This window comes from Chenopodium album, chromosome 5 (assembly GCF_948465745.1).
Source record: "Chenopodium album chromosome 5, dcCheAlbu1.1, whole genome shotgun sequence".
Classification (NCBI taxonomy): Eukaryota; Viridiplantae; Streptophyta; class Magnoliopsida; order Caryophyllales; family Amaranthaceae; genus Chenopodium; species Chenopodium album.
Genome location: NC_137838.1, coordinates 17,019,880 through 17,034,129, shown reverse-complemented (window position 1 = coordinate 17,034,129; position 14,250 = coordinate 17,019,880). Strand labels below are relative to the sequence as shown.

Below are 14,250 nucleotides of genomic sequence, written 5' to 3'. Positions count from 1 at the left end.
TTACAAGATTAGTTCTTAGTTATGGTTCAAGGTTTCCAACACTAGGTTACCTATGGGTTGTAATGAGAACTAACTTGTATAATCTCTAGTTAGAGAGCGAGACTTGAACGCATAACATCTTCCTTTTTCACAAAAGTAAAAGCAAAACAAGCAACATTGCATCATGCATAATCATAGCACACTTTAACCATTGGGAATTGGCTCATTGACTAGGGGTTGCCAACACTAGGATTCTATCTCGAAATCAATAACAATCATTCCACCCATATCTCCAACAAAATGTTGGGAGGGCTATGTCATGGTTCAACACGTTGAGTGATTGATTCGTGCATTATCCTTTAAGATATGGTACCTTTGGACACCCAAGCCTTGACCTAAGAATAGCATTGTATGTTTTGACAATTCCTTTTATGTGCATATGTGACTACATGAATATGGTTTTGATATTATAATGTCTAAAATAATTATGGATTGCTGGGCTCATCAGGTTGATGACCTGATATAAAATACCCCACAAGTGAACTAAATTCATATATTATTAAAGTTCCTAGTTCGAAATCATTAAAGTGGACATAAATGATTTCAATAAATGGAATAGCATGTAAGATTGATTGGATAGCACAGTTTCATGGGCTATAGGAGTGTAGTGATGCTCGGTCAATCACATGGATATGCATGAATGATGCATGATCGAACTATAAACCTACTTTGAAGTTGAATTATAGAGCTTCTAGATATATTAGTGGATTTCTTACGGTTAACCAACACTTTAGTTACCAGTTTGTAAGTTATGTTGCACATGCCTATGGGCCAAAACTGATTGGGCTTTTGAGGCACTTCAATTTTTGGTATCAACACTAGAAATGCTTCGGTCAGACATTCAGAAAAGATCCGGCCCATTAATATATCTAAGGTTGTTTGGATCACAATTGGACTAACCTGGACCCAAAATTTCTGGTAAAATATGGGCTGGAACCCGTCTAGGCCTATGGCCTTATACGAGTCCATCCCATCAAGAGCAGCCTGAACTTTGCATGGGGAAAAAGGCCTAGTCATTAAATTCAATCCTCCTAACCCATTTGAGGGAAATAATCCTTGAGCAAATGAATTTGGGCTTGGCCGCTACTTTCTTCTAAAAAGAGGTTATGCCAGTATTCCACAACTAAGTTTTTTACTTGAGCTGTGTCTGCTACCTAGTCACAATTAGAATCTAAGAGGGCCTCAATCTTATTTCATCGTTGCCAAATAATCGTGGACAGATGAAAGTATCTTGTGTTTCGAACCCCATCACAAATCGCTTCAGCATGTGATTTTTGGAACCACAGTAATTCTTCTTGTTCTAAGATCTCAAGCATTTGTTCCTTCAACTTCTGTTAAAGCTTCAAAATATGAACTAGAGCACCCGCTTTCAAAGCTTTTTGTATTCCTTCCAACCTAAACCATAACTCAGATTTTTTTTTTCTAAATATGTTGTGGAAATGTTCCTTATTCCAATTATTCAGTTTTTGTGCAAACTCCTTAAAGAAGGAATCAAAGGCGCATTATTATCCCACGTGGCTGACACAAAATCTTCAAAATTCTCATGTTTAATCCAAGCAGCTTGGAACCTAAAAGGTTTAAGAGTTATTGGAATTGGAGCAAATCCATTGGTGCTAATAAGCAAAGGACAATGGTCGGAAGTTAATTTGACCAAGTTACGAATTGCTCCTTCAAGGAATCAAAGCCTCCATTCCTCATTCGCTAATCCTCTATCAAGCCTAGCAGCTTTAAATGTTTCGTGAGATAACCCCCAACACCGAGTAAACTCAAGCCAGAGCAACCAAGATCTATAAGTTGATTATTGTTTATCCAATCTGAAAACTCTCTGCATCTTCTCTCCATCTCTAATCTTCCCTTTCCTAGTCTTTCGACCATGCTCATTGTATCATTAAAGTCACCTCCAAGCATCCACGGGCCATTGTATGCTCGACCAATATTTTCAATTTGCCTCCATAACTCGCGTCTGGTGGTTGAATCCGGGCTTGCATAGATGGCAGAAAACATCCATGGATCTTCATCCTTCTTCTTAATTTTTACTGTGATATGTTGAGTTTGATTATCTAAAACCGTAACCTCTATCAACTTTTGTCTCCGAAAAAGCCATATGCCTCCACTGAAACCCTGAGCCTCTACACGGAATTGGCCTGAAGAGCCAATCATATCACAAATCCTTTGAGCCTGCTCTCCGCTAATATGAGTTTCAACCAGGTCTAGGTTAGAAGGGTCATTGATTCTAATTAGCTCTTTTAAAACAGCTAAGTTATTTCCAATTCCATGTACATTCCATATCATTAGTTTTATCGACATATTAAACATCGGAAAATTGGGATATCTGTCATATACGTTCAAGGGAACGTTATGAATTGTGCTCACGAACGCTTTACTTAGCGCTTTCATTTGGCCTTCTATTTCCATAAGAATCGTTATGGTAGCTAACATGTCTGGCGGATTGTGGGCCGGTGGCGGGAACGTGCTCAATTGGAGAAGAGCTTTGCTCACTATTGGATGGACTATGGTAAGCGTTGATCCATCCATTGGATAATCCACCAAGGCTCAGTATGCTGAGAGAATTTTAGTAACCATTGTGATCGGGGGATGTAGTGGATTCATATCCACTCTAGCTCTCAGATTGGTTTCTCAAAGCAGTTGGAGTTTGAGAGGTTATACTGAAGGCTTGCACTAAACTAGGGGATTGAATATTCAGTGCACGTTCAGGGGGAACAAGATTACTTTTACCTAGGTTTTTGGGGATACTAGGATTAATATTTTCCTTATTATCCCTAGGGACCGTCATCTGGAAATACTTTGAGGGTACAATCTTTTCAAATTTTGATCTTTTCCAAAAGTATTCTCGACACGTTGTCTGGCATTTCCTTGTGAGGATTATTTCCTTTGTCTCCCATTAGACTTCCCAAATTTACTGTTGACACAATTTCCTCATCAACCTCCATCTCATTATGGAGATTATTTCCCAAAGAAATTTCCTTCGTACCAATATTGCTTATATCACTCAAATTAATTGCCCCTTTTAGCACATTGCTATCATCCGAAGTCAACAAATTGATTTCCTTTTCCTTAGAGTCTATCGTATTATTTCTTACCATAATATCATCAGAAAGAGCCACTTTGCCCTGCTCATGCTCCATCTCTTGCTCTTGGTCCATGTCCTGGTCCTGATTCAATATGTTGAATCTTGATCTTGAATTTCTAGTCTGACTAGCAGTCGCCTTGGACCCTTGACTGATTTCTATATTGATCCTTACTCCCAACCTAGTTTGGTTTAGCCCTGTTTTTGCCTTTGAGATATCTCTTGCTCCCCCTGATCCCTCTTTGGATCTGCCCTCAACAGGAGTCTTCTTTGAGTTATCCACCTTGGTTTTTGGATTATACTTGCAGGTGGTCCACTGAACCAACATCCATGATCCAAACTGATCACTTTCCTTCGGCCTCACCCTAGGAGCTTAGTTAGGTGTGGCTTCATCAATCTTGACAATTTTCTCTCCATGATCATCTCTAGTAACATGTACACTGCATTCATTATCTTTCTGGCCAAGTTTTCCACATTTGAAACAAATGAGCTTCAATCCTTCATATTGAATTTTTCACACCCGACCGTTAAGTCTAAACTTCGATAACAGGGGCTTCGAAAGATCAAATTCGATACTGAACCTGACAAATTGACCCCGACTCATAGTCTTAGTATTTTTATCAATACTGATAACTTTTCCTATTTTTGATCCAATTCGATGCAGGAACGTCTTGTCGAAATACTCCACGGACAATTGAATAAATTCTCACCCACACCGTTAGGAACTTTATCGGAGCTTCATCTGCAATGAAATTAGGAACCCATTTGCGAATTATAAGATAACTATCTCCTATAATCTAAGGACCCTGTGTTAGGAAAAAATTATAGTCCTCTATACTCCTGAATCGCACTACATAGTAGGCGAATCCGACATTAGTGAGGGAGATATCCCCTTTCAGACTTCATTTAAGCCTTAGTCTCTTGATAAAGACTTCATAACTCGTACGCTTGTCAAAAAGTTTGATAATCAAAGCATTTTGCCAAGATTTCCTTAACCTTTGTTTCTCTTCCTTCGTTAGAAGGAAATTGGGGCAAGATTCATCATCCGATTCACACTCAAGAGGAGTGTCATCTACCGATTCCCAATCTTCTTCCGTATTCCTGAAACTCTGGTACGATACATCAAATCCATTATTACCCCTAGTCATATGGCAGTATGTAACCCTTGGATACGGCGGCGTCACCGCCTCTTCACTTTCCCCACCCATTTGGTTCATCTTAGTGTCAATTGGATCATCCTGGTAATCAGGATTTCCTAAGGGGGAAGATTCTGGCGTCCATTTGAATTTTTTATTCGACCTTTTCATTTGGTCGGCTTTTCCGTAGAGAAGTTTTTCGCTATTCTCTCGTTCTCGCTCTCCATTTTGTTATAAAGAATGATACTACCTCTATTAGCATAATAATATGATTAATGGGAAAAATTTATAAAACGACATCAATATCGTAAAACTAATCGAATAAAGGCAATTAAAACTAAATATTATTAAGCAATTTATAAAGAAGAATAGCTAAAAGATAGTGATTATATTCAGCAGTGGAGATTAAACTGAATTGATGATGAATGATTTTGTGAAAAACAAAAAGAGAAAAACTTACGCATTTCCAGTTGTCGCCGACGAAGAACTTTCTAGACATTTTTTAGGATCCCGGAGAAGGAGATAGAATTTTGGAGAAGAAGAGAGAGTCAGAGTAGAATATTGATGTTCTGAAACTAGTGTTTCAACTATTAATGTTATTTTAGATGTTTGTTTGTTCTCCAAGACAACTATATACAAAAGTTTCCTTTCTTTTCATATTTTTTTACCAAAATAAAATAAAATAAATGAAAAGGAGGTCATCCATTGTTTTACACGGATAATAAGGAAAATAAGACAGTGAAAAATAATTATTAGATATATCAAGTATTATTAAGACATTAATTAACTTTGATAATAGATAGTTACATTGGGAGTAGGTAAATATTTTCGTAAATAAAAGTAGTTGCATTGGAAGTATGTAAATATTTTGATAAATGGGGATGGTTGTAAAAAAAAATATGTATGTAGGGGGAAATGTGTAAAGAAAAAACAATATTTTTAATTATAAAATAATTGAAAGTACTATGTAATTAATAAAGAAAAGAGCTAAAATGACAAATATATATAACCCTCTTTCAATCGAGTAGTATGAAGTTGAAGTCATGACCATATGAAATTTTAATATTTTGATTGGCTGTTATTAATTATATTGAATAGATATTGAAAAAATGGGAATAATCCCAACTTTCAGTGATCCGCTCAAAATAATCCCAACTATCTTTATTCATATTATAGTCCCAACTTTGACAAAATCTGCTTTATTTGATCCATAACCTTTATCCATAAAATTCATATGCCATATGAGACTATGAGTATATGGCAGATGCATGTACAACCAAGTGGGGTCACTTCAACAAAAACAAATAGATTTTTTCCTATTAAATAGAGTATTTTTAATAAAATTGAGTTTTTTCCTCATAAAATTACCCACTTGACCCAATTAAATTTTGTATCAAATGTATTTTGACCTAGTTAAATATTTTTTCTAGATCCGCCATTAATCAAGCTATTTGTGAGTTAAATTTCTATGTGAAAAAAGCTTGTTCTTCATCAAATTTCATATTTCCCTAAACTATATGTAAAAATATAATCAAGTTCTCATTGAATATTAATTAATCTTGATAAAAAAAAAAAAAAAAAAAAAAAAAAAACTATATAAATTATTCATTCACTTATAATAATGTAAAGTGACACACATAATATTGGAGACTATAAGAAGAAATGGAAAACCCAAATAGCTGGTATTCCTAGAATAAAGGTCGGTGTTTCAAAATAACATTACAAACTATTTCAATGATAAATAAACAAGCAACAACAAAGTCATCTACCAAATATCATATGAAATGGTAGGAATAATACAACAATAACGAAAATTGTTTTTTCCACCATGTACAATAAATTCAAATGAAACCATGAAAGAAATTGAGAACTATTCATACTAATAAACATAAATATCCTCTTCATTATATTGCCCATATGTTTCTTTTTACCTCCATTGACTCTACATGAATCACCATTGTAAATGATTAAAGACGCGACGTTTTCAAGCCACCGCTTGTCCACCACTTGATGAACCTCCTTCTCCTTGTAAATTAAAGGTCATATATATAAACATATAAATTAGTAAAATTATATATATCCGATTAAGTTTTTTATTATATTATTTCTTTATCACGTAACAAGTACGCACGTTCATCAACATTTTATCTATAATAAATGTACGTATAAGCATATATATACTAGATAGGCACATAAAATTCACATGATATTAATACACTATCTAATTAATTGTTTAGCAAGTTGTGTGTTATAATTAATCAAAAATAAGATTTTGATCATCTTACGCCGAATATACAAAATAAGGATGGTTATACAATTATGCATTAATATGTATGTATAGATATATAAAAGAGTGTATACCTTATCATATTTCCCATTAGTGTTCCTGTAGTGAACTATTGTCGTCTTCAAAGATCGAAAATACTTACCATCTGGGCTTCTATACCTCATCATCCTATTAGAAATTTACAAGTTTAATTATTACACAGTACTAAAATAATTACATAAAATGAATTATTCAATTTTTATTTTTTTTGTACAAACTTTTTCAACAACTCCCTTAGTCTTTCCACTTTTCCTTGTGGTTTGCGTGACAACCCAGTTGTCCGGCAAACCAAGGGGCTGCTCTTTGCGGCCACGATAAGGATGAGGAGGCACATCAATTATTGGGCCGGCAATAGGAATGGAAACATGAATAGGAGCCTCATGAATAGGAGTTGAAAGGCTAAGGTTTGTAGTAGGCTCATCTACAAAGGTTGCTTCTTGTCTGACTTGCCAGCACAAATTTGCATAATAATTATTAATATGCTTTGGTTGATAAGCTGGTGCAATAGCATAGGCTGAAATCAGATTGGCGTATGTAATAACGATCGCATTCATTTCAAAAGGTGCGACAACCTGAAAGGATGAGATGGGGTTTGAAATTAGGTGCAGGGATACAACTTGGATTGGGAGGGTTATTGGGTTTACAACAACGGTCCCATTTAGTTGGGACAAGGATGAGTCCATAGCTAAGAATGTGCTTACATAGGGTTCGTTCAACTGAATTTGAATGGGATTATGGGCTTGCTCAACCTGGTTAGGGTTTGAATTCGGCGAATTTGATAAAGGTTGTGTAGTTTTATGGGTCGCGGTTGGGATAGAGGTTTAGCTTAAACCTCTTTGCATCATGATTTCGCGCTTGATATTATCTAAAGTTTCAAAATTGAAAAAAGAGTTAGTTTCCGATGCTTCTTTTGTCATAGAAGCACTTGGATTTGTAGCATCAAAAGCAAGTCGAGTATCTCGCGCCAAATCAACTATAAAGTCGTCATTAAAAATTATATCTAGATCATCAAAAGTAATTGGTTCAAAATCAGACATGTTTTCATGTTCATTAAAAAATGAACTTTTACCATCACCATTATTATTATTATTATTATTATTATTATTATTATTATTATTATTATTATTATTATTATTATTATTCATCCTTAACAATGTAATGAATAATGATGAATTAATTTTTTTGGGAGGAGGGAATTTGATTAAATGTGTGGTGTGTGGAAGAATATTTTGAGAAACAAACTAAATCAAAGACAGATTAATTTTTGTAATGAATGGTGTAAGGATGTATGAGTAGAAAAATGTTATGAATTTCATAGAGAATGTAAAACAAAATGGATTAAAAGTTGATATATATTGAAAAAGAACTAACTAGTTTTGGTTAAAAGGTTTTTTTTTTTTAATTATTAGAAGTTATTTTTAATTTAAGTTGAAAGTATAGTTTGAAAGAGTTATCTATGTTCATTGGTTGACTACCATATCAAGCTATAAGAGCCTATTATGTTCACCTTTTTTTTTGACTTATTTCAGGTGTAATAAGTTCTGTTTAATTAGAAAAAATAAGTTCTAACAAGGGTTATCCAAATATAAATTACAACTATATATCAAATTCCTATTTCTTCTCTTCACAACACGTTGTTAGTGCTCTTACATTCTTACTAGTCGTTAGTACATAATTGATGACACAAAATTATTGATGCTAATGTGACACAATTGCTGAGATAATCACTTTTAATGTGGTGGTAAACTCTTTACCACCTCGTTAACAGTGGTGATACAAACTTAATGTGAACATACATGCATTATGATGCACTTTGATTTATTTCCTTGTTATTATTCATTTATTGCAATACGAAATCAAAATCATGATTCATTATTAATGACATTGATGCATTAATTTGATACCATATTAATTATATGTGATATGTTTCTATATTATGTGATATGTTACCATATATTATATTAATATGTTAGTTACCATATACTACATTATTATATTAGTTACCATATATTATATTATTATATTAGTTACATATATATTATATTATTATGTTAATTACCATATTATTTTGGCATGTTACTATATCAATTTGATATTATTGCTAGGAGGTTAATGAATAATTAATAAATTTTCACATAATATGGTAACATATCACATATAATTAATAAATTTTCATCAACCTCCTAGCAACTGCCATTTAGCGACTAACTTTCAAATTTTAGCAACTATATCATTGTCCGTCGTAAAATATTTGCAACGGATTAGCGACTACGAAAACTAATGTTTTAAAACTATTTTTGCAATTGATTAGCAACTATAAGACCAAATTTTGCGACTACGAAACCAAACTTTTGCGACTACAGAGATTGATTTTTTTGCGATGGATTTGCAACTAAAGGCCATTTTTGAGACTATTAAGACTAATTTTTTCGCGACGGATTAGCGACTACAAGACCTAACTTTTGCGACTATGAAAATTATTTTTTTTGCGACAAATTAGAGACTACTGAAACCAATTATTCCAACTATGCAGATTTCTTGTAGTCGCTGGATTTTTGCGACGAGCTATTAATATTTGGAGGCCATAATTTAGCTATGACTAATATCAATCATAAAAAAAAGTACCCACGCAAAAATTCAAAAAACCAAAATATTAATTTTATTCGAATATCCAAAATATCATCATCAATTTTGTATCAATGTATTCAAAACAGTATTAGTAACCATAAGACTAATTGTTTCAAAAATCACCTCTCGTATGACAAATAAGAACTAATGACGATATACAATATGTAATACGGTGAGAAGTAGGAACGCTCTTGTAGTACATTTGTGAAGCACTCCCTAAACCTTAGACTTTTTCATTCTTTTGCCCACATACAACCTCCAAGTAGACTTTGTCGTCCTTTGTTCTTATATTTCCTCAAGTTTTCCATATATTCTCCTGTATTAAGATATGTATTAGTAACTATGATCTCAATTGTTAAAACTTAAAAGACAAAAAAAGAGCAATACTTACAATAAAATAATTAATGTAAACAATTAATAGAAAAAATTTCGGCAGAGTCACCTTTGTAAATTGAACGATTCCCTCCAAAAAGCTATGGCTTCAAAACCTGTTTCAATTCACAGTATGCCATACCAATTATCACACAAACAATTAAATAATCTATAATATCTAACAGCATTAACTACCATACATTTTTTTGTAATCTTAGCATAATATATAAGTATACTCACACCATGACTTGATGAGTCTTTTCACCCATCAATTCGATTTCATCATTGCCCACATCAACAGAATGAGTGCTTTCATAGACTTTAGCAGCAGTTTGTAAAATTCCCCATCCTTTTTCTTTTCCTTATTAGAAGAAGTTGTTAGAACTGAAAAAATAAACAAAAAAAAGGGGGACATATAAAAAGGAGTAGTAGGGATTGGCTTAGTCAGGTATAATGTGGTAATTGTATCCTTTAATGTTCTTTCTGATTTATTTTACAAAATGCAGCCCAACTTCCCTCATTTTCTTTACTGTTCTTTCTGATTTATTTTGCTCTTGCTTTAGTTGTGATAAACCGAGTAAAAGTAGTAGCAGTTCGTTAAGTAATGCCTAAAAACATAGCATAATGCCAAACACTTGATTTATTCCAAAATTTTATCCAAAAACTCTCCTAAACCTACAATGAACAAAGGAGCTGGCATGCCACGTAGACTGATCACATATACAAGGAGGGGAAGAATGAAGAAAGCAGCAGTAGTACACCAAGTGACAACAGCCTACCAAATAACTATCACACATAGGACAGGGGGGTAGTTGGGATCCTTTTTCAACATTGTACATATAAAAAGGGGAGAAGGGGCACTGCGATTGGTAGCTAATTTCTTGTGTAATTTAGCAACCCTTGAGATTTGTGACCTGGTGGTGGTCATAAGTCACCCTTGTAGTAGTCATTTTTGTTATAATGAAACCCATCCCCTTTTCCCCAGTTTACTTATTAGGTCTATTTTCTTTATCTGGGTTTGATTACAAATTTGCAATAGTCAATAGTAATATAGTAGTTGTTGTCTTTCTAAATTTATCAGAAGATTGAAAAAGTCAACTCCTTTTTTAAATGCCATTTACAACAACCTTCAAACTTAAACCTTTTCCCACATCACTTTGACTCATTTCCTTTCATTTTGCATGCAATTTTCAGAATACCCATAATACTTTCACTTTCACCTGTCCATTTTCCCACATTTATTTTTCGAATAGAGCATTGATCATAAAAAATCCCCTTTTTTTTCACTTCATAAATTACAACCAAAAAAAGCTAAAACTTCACTCCAAATTTGCTCCTTTTTCATTGTCTGCAAAATTTAGCATCTGGGTATTTGTCTAAGTGATTAAAGATTGCATCTTTGAGTACTTATACTCTGTTTTATTTTTCTTCTGGGTAACTTTCTATTTTGGATAAGGAAATTACACCACAACATATGTAAAATTCACTTCAATTTTCAAAATTTCCTCATAAAATTCAAATTCAAATCTAATGATCTAGGTAGTTGTACACTTGTACAGTTTAATTGATTAAAATGGCATTTTTGAGGTTTTCGTTGTGTTATTTTACTCTGTTTTTGGCAAATATTTCATCCTAAAAAACACTCAACTTTGGAAACTCTCTTAGAAGTGAAGAACTCATTTACAGAAGACCCAAATGGGGTTTAAAAGTGCTGGGCAAAAACCAACCCAAATTACTGTAAATGAGAAGGAATCATATGTAAATGTGTCGAATGCATCACTCGGTGGGTCAATTTAACCTTCAATCGGTGGTTTAAAACACCTAATAACCCACAATACTAGCAGCATTACACTTAACTCCCATTCATTCACCAAATGCACCACACACCAAGCCACTATTATTCCCCCTGCAACAACAACAACCATGCAACAGCCACGCATCTAGCAGCCACGCATTCACACCCTATTGATGCACCTACTTCTCCCTCGCACCCTTTCCATAAACCCACCACAATTATTGTCTTAACAACCAGCCAGCAGCAAATTAGGCTCAAAAACATAATAAAGTCAGAGCAAAACAAGAATTCCAAGCAAAACAAGAATTAAGACCAAAATAAGAATTCAATGGAATTCGAGAGAACCTCAATAACCTCCATCCATTAATTAACCAATTAGAGTTACACTCTAACCAACGAACCCCCTTATTCAGAAAATATATAGTATTTAACAACTAATAGAGAAAAAATATATATACATGGGTCGAGATAGTCAGAATTGCGATTTATACACTGAAAAAAATTAGCAATTTTAGTAAACTCAATCAATTTTGAACGATTTTTCATTAACTGACTTAAATTACATCATGGAAACCAAATTAAAATCAATTTATTGGACAAAAAATTCAATGATAAACCCTAAAATTCGTAGTTGCAAATTACAATTAGCGAATGATAGAAGTGACATCAAGTGTCGTTTAAACTTACCCGGGAGCAGACGCAGTGGCGCAGCGGAGGCAGATGAAGAGCTACAGTTAGGGTTGAATCTCTGAAAATTGCCTTCTGTGTATTTTTTTTCTTTTTAATGGAGGAAGAGTTTCGTACTGTACAGTGTATATAAGGGTTAGAGTTAGACTGATAGAGTGATTAAGTAAGTTTTTTTTCCTTTTTTGTTTTTTTTTTTTTTGTGGCAACTCCTCATTATATTTACGACTTTTTTTTTTTAATAAATTTTAAGAAAAATAGAACGACTAACGACTACTGACTTGGTTGCAATATTAGTCGCAAATTTTAAATTAAAAAAGTTTGAAAATCATTAACCCAACAACTACAATTTATAGTTGCAAAAATTATAAGAGCGTCGCAATTTAGCGACAGCATTACAACTACTGAAAAATGAGTCGCAAAATTTGCGACTACTCATTTTAGTCGGTCGCAAATATATTTTTTGCGTCTGATAATTACAGTAGTTGCAAAATTCACTCGCAAATTAGCGACCGCGTAGCAACTAGTGGAAAATCAGTTGCAAAATTTGTGATTGTCCGTCTTTATCAGTCGCAAATATATATTTTGCGACTGAATATTAGGGTAGTCGCAAATTTCTGTTGCTAATTCCTCTTTTTCTTGTAGTGTTTCTTATTTTAGCCCAAATAATAATAAGTCAGAAAAGGCCCGAAATTATCAATCGGCACTTAAAATGCCGGATGAAATTAGGGTTAAAAATGTATTTAGACGGAAAAGTGGGCTGAAAATTCCCGCGCCACGGTAGACAGCCACCGTGTCACGGGAATCCTTCCCGTCTGACGGTGGGATTTCCGGTGACACGGGAAGTCTGCAGTGACACGGGACATTCCGTGTCTTTTCCGCGTAAATCCTTAACGCGTTTTCTATCCCGTTTTCTGAAAATTTCCCGCGTCACACTAAAAATGTACCGTGACACGGGAAAGTGTGTCGTCTAACGGTGGGACGTCCCGTGTCACGGTACAGTTTGCCGTGTCACGGGATACTTTTTTAGGGTTTTTATCATTTTAGGGTTCCGTGTGCTCCCTCAGCACATTTTCCCTATAAATATCCCCTCATTTCTGATGTACGGGGCATCAACGAATTAACTCTCTGATTTATTTTTCTCTCTTTTATGCTTTAGCCTAAAACACTAGCCTACCCTTCTTATTTCAAAATTCCTTCTTCAAGTGCTCAAAGGAGTCCATACTTTACTCGTGGTTCCATCCTTAAGCCAAGGCGTGAAAGGTAGAACTGTTTGAGGGTTTGGCCCCAAATCAACTCTACTTTATTTGATTTAATTTAATTTTTGTTTTATTATTTCCTTGAAGTTACTAACTCGTTTATTATTTTGTAGTTGCAAACAAACAGAATCAAAGTAAGAATTATGTTCCTTTTATTTCTATTATTTTTCTAACGATTTTATGTTGTTGGAATTGCTAAATTGTTTCCAATATTAATGGTAATTCTATTATATTTTTTATGATCACCATATTTCATGTTAAAGGGAATATGTAATTGAAAATCATGCCTAATAAGATAATTTGGACAACCGGTTTAGGTTCCTTTTTAATCTTGTTAATTAATTCAAGTGATCACAATATTTTAGAATTATGTGTTGCATTAATATTAAACCAATTTAGCTTAATGATAGTTTGGAGCAAATTAAATCTTTGTTTGTATGCCTTTGAGATCACAGGAATCACTGTTAACTATAAGAATCGAGTAGAGGCCAATACGGGCGAATGTGACTCCATGACTCACTTCGTACCATCATCCCCGATCCTCCTTTCGTGGTTCCGAACCATATGGAGTTAGAAATCTCATGGATTATGAATGGGGTGTAACCTTCACGGGTCAATTGTTGTTGCCTATCGTTGTCCCTTATTCGTGGTTGCCTTTTATGATCCGTGAACAGTTTACAAGTTCCTTAAAAACTTGTTGGCGGCTCCCTACTTTATTTGTCCCTAATTGTATTATGTCAATTCCCACTTCCTATGAGTGCCAAGCATATTCACAACATGCTTTTAACGTAGGCGCACTTCGAACGACGCCTACAATTTGGCGACTCCACTGGGAAGGATTCTTGATTATTTATCGATTTGAGTGATCGGTATTTAATTAAGATGAGTGGATGAGACTTGAAAGATTCTTGAAAAAATATTCC

The 14,250-nt window shown here is 34.1% G+C and overlaps 1 long non-coding RNA gene across 1 annotated transcript; it reads right to left on the bottom strand.

The window, feature by feature from the left end:
- Nucleotides 1-9,268: 9,268 nt before the first annotated feature.
- On the bottom strand, nt 9,269-12,239 carry LOC145630531 (uncharacterized). The gene is made up of 4 exons (XR_014112077.1): nt 12,072-12,239; nt 9,830-9,973; nt 9,660-9,705; nt 9,269-9,533 (listed from the first exon to the last, which is right to left on the bottom strand). It is a non-coding gene; the product is annotated as an uncharacterized LOC145630531 (long non-coding RNA).
- Between the last annotated feature and the right edge of the window lie 2,011 nt (nt 12,240-14,250).